The sequence below is a fragment of the Lipotes vexillifer genome, unplaced genomic scaffold (genome assembly GCF_000442215.2).
Source record: "Lipotes vexillifer unplaced genomic scaffold, Lipotes_vexillifer_v1.1 scaffold4, whole genome shotgun sequence".
Taxonomy (NCBI): domain Eukaryota; kingdom Metazoa; phylum Chordata; class Mammalia; order Artiodactyla; family Lipotidae; genus Lipotes; species Lipotes vexillifer.
Window position 1 is genome coordinate 3,917,637 of NW_006785876.1, and position 12,371 is coordinate 3,930,007.

The following is a 12,371-nucleotide window of genomic DNA, read 5'->3' on the forward strand; positions in this document are numbered from 1 at the left end:
GGGAAGGGAGGGAGGGAGTGGGAGCAAGGGGGGGAGGGAGTGGGAGCAAGGGGGGGAGGGAGGGAAGGGGGAGGAAGAAGGAAAAGAAAGGAAAGAAAGGAAGGAAGGAAGGGGGGAAAAGAAGGAAGGAAAAGTAAGGAAAAAAAGAAGAAAGGAAGGAAGATAGGGCGGGAAGACGAAGCACTGACCTGAAAGACTGAACCAAATGATTCAGGAGATAAAAAACATACATAGGACACAATCAGTGTACCACAGGATACAGGGCAAAGTGCTAACCTGGAATACAGACTTTCAGCACAAAGAGACACAGAGCTGGAGAAAGTCCACAGCTTCCCAGAGGAAGCACAAGTAAAACCTGAGATGAAAAGCTGATGAGGGAGAGTTTGCCAGGCAGGGGGAAGACAATAGGCACTTGTGATTTTTCCCAAAAAATGAAAAAGCAAGTGTATAGTCGTTACTCAAAATGTTTCAAAATGGCACACCTACTCACAGGTCTTTGGTTTAAGTACTTGGGGACCTTGCCAATGGTGACTTCCACAAATGTAAGTTACATTTCAGTGGAAAGACAGGCATCAGATCTAATTTCAGCCGTCCGGGCTAAGGAGGCAGGGGATGGAAACATACTTAATTTTGTAATGCAGATCCATGTGCATGCTCCTACACACACACACACCCCTCAGCCCCTCTCTGTATGTCTATCCTCAAGTGATCCAAACTCCATCTTTCTGTTAGAAGAACTCCATAATTCAGGGAAAGGGAAACTGAATTATTAGGGACCATCTACAAATTAATAACTGGGAATCGACCACATTGTTGGCTTGCTGTGATGATATTCACACAGTATGAATAGAAAGGCCACGTGTGGTCTGATGGTGCACTGGCTGGTCAATAAGAAGTTAACAACTATTGACTGACTGTCTATTTAATGAAGAGCCCTGAGTTGGTATGGGGGAGGCGGAGGGCGGTGAGGAGGGGACCGTGCACAGGATCAGTAGGACGAAGGCAGGATACGGTGAAAACAAATGGAAGGCTCATAAGACACTGAACCTGGTCCTAGCTCCACCACTGACAAGGCCCTGGGTGAGTTGATCCCACGGTGGACTTCACTTCCTCATCCACAAACATGTACTACCTACCTACTTCTCATTTACTGAAGTGAGAAAACGCAAGCCTGAGTGCTGGGAAAAGCAGAAGTCTATGCCTCTGTAGTGTCGTGGGATTTGGAGGTGCCTCCCCAGCTTCCCTACCCTACTTTCCCAACAGTCCCCTGAGTCCCCCAGGCAGTCATTCATCCCATCCCCTCCACACGGTACTGGTTCAGGAAAGCACAGGATCTAAGTCGAGCCATGCAGGGGCAACTAGGCTCAATTACAAGCCTTTGGCTGACCCATCAAGGAAGCTTTTTCGCCCACTGGATGAGAACAGGAGCCTGGGCTGAAATCTTAGGGGCAGAAGGGGAGGTCATGCCTGAGAAAGGAACTAGCAATGAAGGAGAGAAACTGTGTCTGAGGCACCTCATTTGAGCCTTTGATGAAGCCTCACCTGATACCAGGATGGGTACTCCATCACATAAGCCAGTGCATTTTCTGTTTTTGCTTAAACCAGTTTGGACTGGCTTTCAGTTTATCTGTCACCTAACTGACATAAAATGAGAGAAAATATGGCTAGTCAATGTTATAAGCCTCTCTAGTCCCTCACCAACTCCATAAACTATCCAGGGATTCGCTTCCTACCTAGTGTCCTCTGTCCTCCTGAGGGGGTGAACACATTAAGGGGGTCACTCAAGGAACAAAAAGAAGAAAGGCAATCATAAGCAGTTGAGTCTTCAGTGATTACTGGGCCTGCCTTTGTTTGCTTCCTGTCCTCTGAGACCAGTGAGGGTCCTAGTGATGGAAGAGATAGAAGGGGGAAAAAACCCCTCCATGATAAGCTAAAGAATCGGTTTCCATCTCAGCTCTACTTTTGCAGGTTTCTTCCAGATGTTTACTTATTCTCTTTCATGGTAACCACTGAAGAGCCCAGAGGAACGATACAGGTATCCCATTGATTTATTTTATATCTTAAAAAATTACACAGGGCCTGCAGTACTGAGCTCATGTTCAGATTAAGTCTGCTGGAAATCTAATTTGGGATGAGTAATTTAATTTGGCTACTACAATTAAAAGTGGCGCAGTATTTGTGTTTTAGAGGAAAACCGTATTAGATTCATCTAATCTTATTAGGTGAATATCACATTTAGATCACATTATATCTGGAACAGACATATACTGAATTGATTTCTTTCATAAATCACTCAAAAGACCAAAAGAGACTAACCTCCCCGCTCCCCACCCACCCACCTGACACAGGTCAGAGCAGGTGGTAAATGTAAAAGAGGCCTTGTGGAGAACCCCGCTGCAAAGTCCTGGAATTCATGCACCCAAAACACCACCTACAACAAACTCTTGCATTTTGCAGTAGAGTATACTGAGGCATTGATGGACAAGAGACTTGCACAGGGTCGCAGTCAGTGAGTGGCAGAGCTGGGACTACAGCTCAGCTCCCTGACCCCTAGTTTGGGTCCCTGCCACTCTACTACATGTGTTTTTAATAAGATCTAACATGAAAAACAGCCAGAGGGCCTCTGAGACTCCACTGCTACTCAGCTAAAACCACGGAGTCGTCAGATACCATCTGACGTCTTCCTGCCTCTCCTAAGTATCCTGGGAAGATACAGAAGTAGGTCTCAGTATCTCCATGGGTGACTTAGACCAGCACCCCAAAGCCTTCTTGTCAAGTCCATTTTCTTGATGACTACTTTCAACCCCCTGACTCCCAGATAACTAAAATTCACATTAAGAACATTCAAACCATATGATGGGTCAGAAGAAAAGAATCTGCATTGCTTTTTTTAAATGGTATTAATCTCAGGAGTACTGCTAACTGGGCATATTCAGCGGGTGTGATATCACACATCAGGGTTCCAAGTATAGAGTTTAATCTAAAAAAATTAGGTTATGAAGCAAAATCGAGGCAAGGAGAAGTTAGATAAAAATATTTGTAACGTATGACAAGTTAACACATACTGCATAAAAATCTCTTATCAGTGACTGAAAAAAGATGGAACACTGCAAAATAAAAATGAAAAAGGATGCAAAGAGGCAATTCACATACACACACACAAAGATTACCAATGGCCTCATGAAAAAATGTTCAAACCTATTACTAAGCAAAGCCTTCAAATTCAAACAATGCAATACTGTTCTCAACAAATTGGCAAAAACCAAAACCCAAGTATAATGCCTAGGACCGTCAAGGGTGCTCTGAAATAAGAATCCTCAAACACCACTGACGAGAGTGTAAATTAGTCCACATTTCTGAAGGCCCATCTGGTAAGATGTATCACCAGCCTTAACACTAAGCAAGGATCTTCCCTGAGGAAATGATCAGAGGAATATTCAAAGATATACGTACAAGGGCAGTTATAGCAGCACTATTCATAATAACAAAAATCTAGAAAAACGGCAAACTGAATTATGATATTATCAGTACAAGGAATAATATGTAGACATTAAAACTCATGTTTTTGAAAACTTTAAAGACACAGGGAAAAGCTCACAAAATGATGCTAAAATTCAACACCCTTAATAGGATAATTCCATTTTGTAAAGAAAATATATATCACATATTTTATATGCATTATAAATGCAATATATATTTATATATGTATAATATATACTTATATGCATTATAAATGCAAATTTATTGCACTAGAAGTGCAATAAATGGTGGCAGATTCAGCTAAATATCCAACAAATATTCACACTCCTTTTCAGAGTGTAGGGTTTTCACTGGAAAGGGGCTGCCCAGCCAGGGACTTCATTTCCCAGCAACCCTTGTATCCCCATGGCACCATGTTACTATTCCCACCAATGGAATACAGACAGAAGTGATGTGCAGCACCTCCAGGCTAAGGTGGTTAGAAAGTGATGTGCCTTCTCCGTGCTTTCTTCCTCCATCTGCCAACTAGATGCAGAGGACCCCAAAGCCCTAGGGAATGAAAGAGCCATAAGATGGAATAAGCCTGGGCCTCTGAATCACTCATTGGAGGGCTGACCACCAATCAGGAGCACCTATGTTGGAATGAGTAAAAAATAAACCTCTACTGTGTGAAGTTATAATTTGGAGTTTTAATTGTTTCTTCAGCAAGTGTTACTCTAACTAATACACACATACAGAAAAATTACTGAAAGGTAAACTACCAAATTTAATCTGATACACTGTACGACAAAGTATAAGGTAAATTATTTTCAAAAGTGTATTCTTTCCACCACAAACATGTCTTATTTTACAACCAATAAAGATATTAAAAAATAGGGGGCTTCCCTGGTGGTGCAGTGGTTGAGAGTCCGCTTGCCGATGCAGGGGACACAGGTTCGTGCCCCGGTCTGGGAGGACCCCACGTGCCGCGGAGCGACTGGGCCCATGAGCCATGGCCGCTGAGCCTGCGCGTCCGGAGCCTGTGCTCTGCAACGGGAGAGGCCCCAACAGTGAGAGGCCCGCATACCACCAAAAGAAAGGAACTTCCTTGACGGTCCAGCAGTTAAGACTCCATGCTTCCACTGCAGGCGGCAAGGGTTCTATCCCTGGTCTGCGAACTAAGATCCTGCATGCCGTGAGGTATGGCCCCACAAAAAAAAGATATTAAAATAAAAAAGCAGACTTTAGAGGGCAATGCTATATAATGAAAACTCTCAATAAAGTACTGAATAAGGTTACAAAAATTAAAATGTAGAAAATTATAAAGACTCAAAGAAAAGAAATCTAGATGTATAACATTTAAAAGTCTACTAAAACAATTCCAGACAAATGATCCAAAGTTAAATGAAAACAAACTAGGAAATACTGCAATTTATACAATATATGAGTTATTAGTAACCTTTAATATGTAAAGAGCACTTATGAAACAAGTGAGGGATACATACAATAACTGGGGGAAAAGATATAAACACCTAGTCACAAAATAAAAAATACTAACATACACTTATAAAAAGACTTTCAAGCTCACTAATAACCAAATAAGTGCAAATTAAGATCATCTTTATCCTTCTATCAGATTGGGAAATATTTAAAATACTGTGAATATAGCATTCAATGTGGCTGAAATTATGATGAAATGGAGGGAGTTCAAAATGGTATCATATTTTCAACAAATAGTTTGGCATGATAGGAAAAAAAAGCCTTTAAAAAAGACTTTGTCCACATATTTGTCAAAAGAAGTAAACAAGTATGCAGAATCGCTTCAATGGGGAAAAAAGATGAAACAACTTAGATACCCATCTGTGAGGTCCCTGTTAGATAAATAAATCATGGCATGTGTGTGTATATTCACATATTAGAATAATAGACATAATTTTAAATTATGATGAATATCTAAATGTACTAAAGTACAACAATGCCCACAATATAAAAAAGCAGTATACAAAACAATACAGATAGTATAATTTCTTAATTGCTTAGAAGTATATATGTATAAGAACTTATGTTGTAAGTGCATAAGGAAAAATATAGAAGGATTTTTATCAAAATGTTGTTCTCTCCAAGGGGTGGAACTATGGGTGACTTTCATTTCCTTTTTTATACTTTGCTATATTTTATATGTTTTCAACCATGAAAATATATAAATTTTATTTCTATGATTTATTATGAAAAAAAAATAAACATACACAAAAGTAGCAAGAATACATTTACCCAGTGCCCAGCTCCTATTATCACACATGGCTGACTTTATTTCATCCATACCACTCTATGCCTCCTACCCCTGGATTATTTTAATGTAAATCCTGGATATGTCATATATACATGAGACATAAGGACTTTTTATAGTTAACATACTCAGACTCTCCACTGTATTATTTTAGAGTAAATATCTGATATTTCATTTGCGAATAAATGCTTTAGCATGTATCTTTAAAACATACCCATAATAACAAATCACACGTAAAAATTAGTAATTTCTTAATATCAAATATCCAGTCAGTGTCCCAATTTCCCCAATTATCTCATAAATGCCTTTTTACAGTTGGTTTATTTAAATCAGGATCCAAACAAGATTTACATTTGCACCTGGTTGGTATGTCTTTTGTCTCTTTTAATATTATATAGTGCCCTGCCATCCTTTTCCAGGCCATTTTATTTATTGAGAAACATATGGGTCATAGGCCCAAGAACTTCCTGATTGCATCCCCATGGTGTCTTTTACCAGGCTTCTCTATTCCCTGTATTTCATTTCAACTGAGATTTAATTTTAGTGTCTAATCAACTTCAGGTTCTATTATATTTTTATAAGACTATTTCAAATCAACTGTATTATTTTTATAAGCAGACAAAACAAAAAAGCTTAAAAAAATTTTAAAGGAACTCAAAGAAACACCAGTCTTTCTAATTCATCCATTTTAGCAATTCATTAAAACACAGTATCCAAAAGTTTTTTTGGAAGGCAGGCTAAACCAATGCTTTTTCACAGGAAGGATGCTCAGTGACTATTGACGGTCTGATTTATTTTCCAAACACACTGCTTTTACAGTTTAAATCCATCTCCCCTTCTGCCTCAGTGCTGAAGTCCACCATCCTCTGAGCAATGGCACACCCTCCACTGGAAGCTTACATCATCCTATAATTGCAATTGTCTTCAATTTTCCTTTCTATCTTTTTAAAAATAATGTAATGTAAGCACATAATTGAAAATTTGGAAATGAGAGAAAATGAAAGAAGGAACCACTCTTAATTTCACCCCTCTGACAGAGTCATTGTTACGTATACACTCTGTACCGTCTTTATTAGGGATAATATTTTGGACCAAATTGTAATCCATGAATACTGGTTTTAATATACCTTTCATTAACATTAAATACATTTAAAATATTTGTAGCTTATGTTAAGGGTATAAAAAATAGCAATAATAAATATAGTGTGTCCATAGCCCAGCTTGAGGAAGAGAACTTTACTAATCCCCTACACAGCCTCTATGGCTGCTCCCTCTTCCTAGCCTCACGTCCCGTCACTATCTTGAATCTTTGTCTATGTTCACATAGTCATAGGTATTGCCACATGCACGTGGATGTCTAAAAACTGTATCATTGGTTTTGCATGCATCTGAACCTTATGTAATTGGAATCACACTGCAGCTATTCTACATCTTGCTTTTTTACTTAACGTTATGTTCCTGAGAGCCTTCTGTGTTGTCACAGCTGCTATGGTTCATTCATTTTAACAGCACAGCTAATATAGCTACATTCCACAGTAAGACTATGCCACAGTGTGTACTGCAATTTCTGCACATAAAATTATAATGTAAATATCTTGTCACAATGCTGTGTATCTTCAAAATAATTATTCATTATGTATTATGCTGAGAGAAGAACTATTTAACTTTATAGTTACCCAACTGTTGGACATTAATGGTGTGTGTGTGTGTGTGTGTGTGTGTGTGTGTGTGTGTTTGCTTTGTAAATAATGCATCAGGGAAGCATCATTGTCTAAACAGCATATTAAATATTTTGTATTATTTCCTTCATGGAGGGATGTGGGAAGATGGTCCACAGAAGTGGTATTACTGGATCGAATGGATAACATGATTCTTTAATACACTGTAAAACTGTTTCATAATATTGTAATGACATCAGAATTGGGGATTATCATTAAAAACGGGTTCTTGGGGCTTCCCTGGTGGCGCAGTGGTTGAGAGTCCGCCTGCCGATGCAGGGGACACGGGTTCGTGCCCTGGTCTGGGAAGATCCCACATGCCGTGGAGCGGCTGGGCCCGTGAGCCATGGCAGCTGGGCCTGCGCATCCGGAGCCTGTGCTCCGCAACGGGAGAGGCTACAGCAGTGAGAGGCCCGCTTACCGCAAAAAACAAACAAACAAACAAAAAAATGGGTTCTTTTGCTAATATGTTAAAATAGTACTTTACTGCTGTTTTAATCGACATATCTCATATTACAAAATTGAACATTTTTCCATATACTTGTTTAGTGTTATATTTAGTTATTCAAGTGCTCTACCAAGGCTTTAGTACCTTTCTTTTTAATTTGTTGAGCATTTCACATAACAAAGATTAATTCTGTCACGTTACCGCAAATTTTTTCCCAGGCTATTGTTTCCCCACTGGTTTTTTACGTGAAGAAATCTTTGATTATCCTGTAACTTGATGGACTATTCTTTCCCTTTTTGAGTGTTTTTCTTTTGTTTCCAAGCAATATTCAATTCTACTGATTTCCTATGCATCTACATTTTGCACTTAACTGTTTGATTCATCTGCAATTCATTCTGATGAAGTCAAATGATTTTCTCCAAATTGCTAGACATCAAAATTATTTATTGAATAATTTTCCTTTCCCCATTGATTTGCGATGGCTTCTTTATGATTTATTACATTATTTCCGCAAGAGTCTATTTCTGAACTGTCCTAGTTCACTTATCTACTTCCTCCTCTTCTGCCAGCCCCACCGTGTTTTAATTACAAAGGCTTCATAATGCATTTTAATATCTGGTAGGACTACATATTTTAATATCCAATAGATCTAATTCCCTTCCCCCCAAAACCATTTTCATAATTCCCCTTGAGGTTCTCATCTACTTATTTTTCCAAACAGACTTAAAACCATCTGGTGAAATTTTTAAAAATCTTGATGGGACTTTGAGAGGAATGGCATTAGACTCATGAACCCATTCCAGAAATATCCAAATCCTGGATTTTAATCTCACCATTTAGAAATAAGGTCTTTAGTTAATCTCTTTAACTCTTCTTGGTTTACAACTAAGCAATCTGTAGTTAATGATTATTTTATTCTTTTCTTTACAGTATTTATTCTCTCTATTTTTATAACTTTCTGCATTGGCTTTCTGCTTTGATCTCAGTCATATGCAATGATACCTTTATGAGGCTCCAATAAAGTGTAATGCCAGTGGACTCAATCTTCCTTATCAGGTTCAGGAATGGTCATTTTATATATTCCTTTTTAAGTGGTTTGTAGAAGTTAGAAGTTGAATTGACTGAATGCACTTTTTTGTTTGTTTGTTTTGTTTTGTTTTGTTTTGTTTTTTGCGGTACGCGGGCCTCTCACTGTTGTGGCCTCTCCCGTTGCGGAGCACAGGCTCCGGACGCGCAGGCTCAGAGGCCATGGCTCACGGGTTTAGCCGCTCCGCGGCATATGGGATCTTCCCGGACCAGGGCACGAACCTGTGTCCCCTGCATCAGCAGGCGGACTCTCAACCACTGTGCCACCAGGGAAGCCCTGAATGCACTTTTGAAATTAATGAGATTATTACATATTTTCACTTAAACCATTTAAAATATTTCATTTGATTCATTATGTGAATCAAATGAAAATATATGTATATGAAGCCATTCCTACATTCCAGGAATATAACCCACTTGGGTAGGGTGGAACATTCACATACTCTAGTGTTGAAATCTACTCACTAGAATTTTATCTAATATTTTTACATTCCTAAGCAAGACTGGTATAGAGCCTCCCTTTGGGGACTTGCCAGATTTGTTATCAGGGTCATGTTTGCTTGAAAGTAGGATCTGAAAGTTTTCCATCTTTTTTCTAAATCCTGGAACACTTTACATAACACAGGAATCACTGGTTCTTTGAAAGGTTAAAGAAAATTTTCAAAGTCCTTTTTATATTTTAAAATATTCCACCTGGCACCTAATGTCCATGTGGACATTACCGTGTTTGTATACATGACACTGTAAGATATTGATCTCTAATGGAATGGGGAGTAGTTTTATTGTAATTTACTGCCTTTCCTTCCCAGCTGAAAAGGGAGTAAATGTCCAAGATGATGAAGACCTAGGAAATAACCCATTTTCCCAGGCTTTGGTTCCAAGAGCCTCCTTTTTAGAGGCCCATCAAGGAAGGTATACAAGGTGGTCAGAGAATATTGAATGTTAAACCATCCAAATTTCATTGAGGCTGACCAAATTTGGCAACCACAACTTTACCACTGACATATGGAACTAAGAAACCTAAGATCTGAAAAGACAAGGGGATCACCAGTCTACCCCAGGTCACCTCTAGTTCTGTGGTAAAGGTATTCCAAATTTCTAGTCCACAGGACCATCTGTTCCAGCTATAGAACACTGCATCTCTTCCACAGCAATAAAAGCTCATAACTCTAAGCCTTTCTCTGCATACTGCAAGGCTCCTAGACCAAAGACCCTGCAAGCACTTCAAGGGGACCATAAATAAAAGACTTAGCATTGCTATGGGCTGAATGTTTGTCCTCACCCCCCAAATTGATATGTTAAAGCCCTAGCCCCCAATCTGATGGTAGTAGGAGGTGCGGCCTTTGGGGGTCAATTAAGTTAAAATGAGTCACAAGCATGGAAGCCCCATGATGGGATTAGTGTCCTTATAACATGAGGAAGAGACACCAGAGCTTCCTCTCTCCACAAAGAAGAGGTCATGTGACCACACAAGATGGTGGACACCTACAAGCCAAGAGAAGAGGTCTCAGTATAAAACTTACCTTGCCAGCACCTTGATCTTGGACTTCCTAGCCTCTAGAACCGTGAGAAATAAATTTCTATTATTTAAGCCACCCAGTCTATGGTATTTTGTTATGGCAGCCCAAGCTAAGACGAGAGGGTTGTGGTAATGTCTGCCCAAAAGAACGCTGAGCTGTAGCTATACAGACTGCGTAGCCTGCTGTAGAATGAGATACACCTTAGGAGAAACAAGTGGTACGGAGTCTCAACCAATTACGATTGAGTGTCTACTAGAACATGCAAGGACGGTGCCGTATGAACATATGTGACAATATAAATAGCACTCAAAGAGTGACAATGCCCAGGAATGAGGCTGTGAACAGGGCAGTAACTGCAGATGTAAGTGTGCACAGAACAATCTGCTCTTTCTTGACGAAGACACATTTCAGTTCATGTCCACGTTCACAGAGGATCCATGAAACGTTAGAGATCGATGAAATGTTAGGATTGTCAGTCAAGGTGATGAGTTTTAGGATAGTCTGGCAGGAAGACAGGGACCGCAAAACCCTCTTTGGCACTAGGATTCCATGATTCCATTCAGGATTTCACATATGCAGGCAGTCTTTTTCTCCCCTCAACAAGGGCAGAGACATTGTTTTCACACCAGTCATGGCCTCACACAGAAGCTTAATCCCTGGCTGGAAGGCAAAACATCTTTGTGGCAAAGCCAAGCAGGAATGTGAAGTGAAGCAGAGCGAGAAACATTTTATTGCTGTTTGGGTCTTGGTTGCTGTGTGCGGGCTTTCTCTAGTTGTGTTGAGCAGGTGCTACTCTTTGTTGCGGTGCGTGGGCTTCTCATTGTGGTGGCTTCTCTTGTTGCGGAGCATGGGCTCTAGGTGCACAGGCTTCGGTAGCTGTGGCATGCGGGCTCAGTATTTGTGGCTCGCAGGCTCTAGAGCGCAGGTTCAGTAGTTGTGGCACACGGGCTCAGCTGCTCTGCGGCAGATGGGATCTTCCCAGACCAGGGCTCAAACCCGTGTCCCCTGCATTGGCAGGCGGATTCTTAACCACTGCACCACCAGGGAAGTCCCTGGTTTGGAGTTTTTTTTTAATGACTTCAAAAGACATCTTAAAAAGTCATACTCTTTTGGCAGTTCCAAGATGCAACTGCTGCTACAAGTACTAACACCAGCAACTGACTGATGGACACACTGCTTTTCTCAAAAGTACCCTTTCCCTCCTGGAGTTTTTCAGACCAAACTAAGTTTTCTGTGTGTGTGTGTGTGTGTGTGTGTGTGTGTGTGTGTGTGTGAGTGTGAGTGTGTGCCCATGCACACACTGAGACATAGCACACAACTGAAAGCCAAATGAAATTCAACAAATTTACCATTTTTAGGGTTAAATTGTGGAAAAAGAAAAAAACTACTGACATGCCTTTTCATTTGAACTATTTAGATACTGCAAAATTTTCTTCCTACCGGTGGGAAATTAAACTAACAATTCTAAGTTAATGACTTGAGGGTAAACAGTTCCTTCTTTTATAAAATGAATTGGGTTTACCAAGACTTGCGTTTAAGTGAATTTCTCCTGTCCCTTTAAATCAAGTAAAGGCATGATTTCAGCGAATTCCTAGGCTTCATGAGAAGCTTCAAAAGAAATACGATTTTTCGCCCTACAGTTGCACATTAACTCCACATCTCCCCAACACCTGTTATGCATAGATGCAGGGAAGCATCCACCCTTAATGTTGTTTTCACAGGTGATGTCAGAAAAATAAGAAGATTGCAATAAATTATTCCTAAAGCTGAATGTTTTCAATGTGAAGATTTTATTCCTTAGTCTGTCTCCTTCCTACTATTTTAGGATCAAGACGGTCCTTTCTTTTATAAGA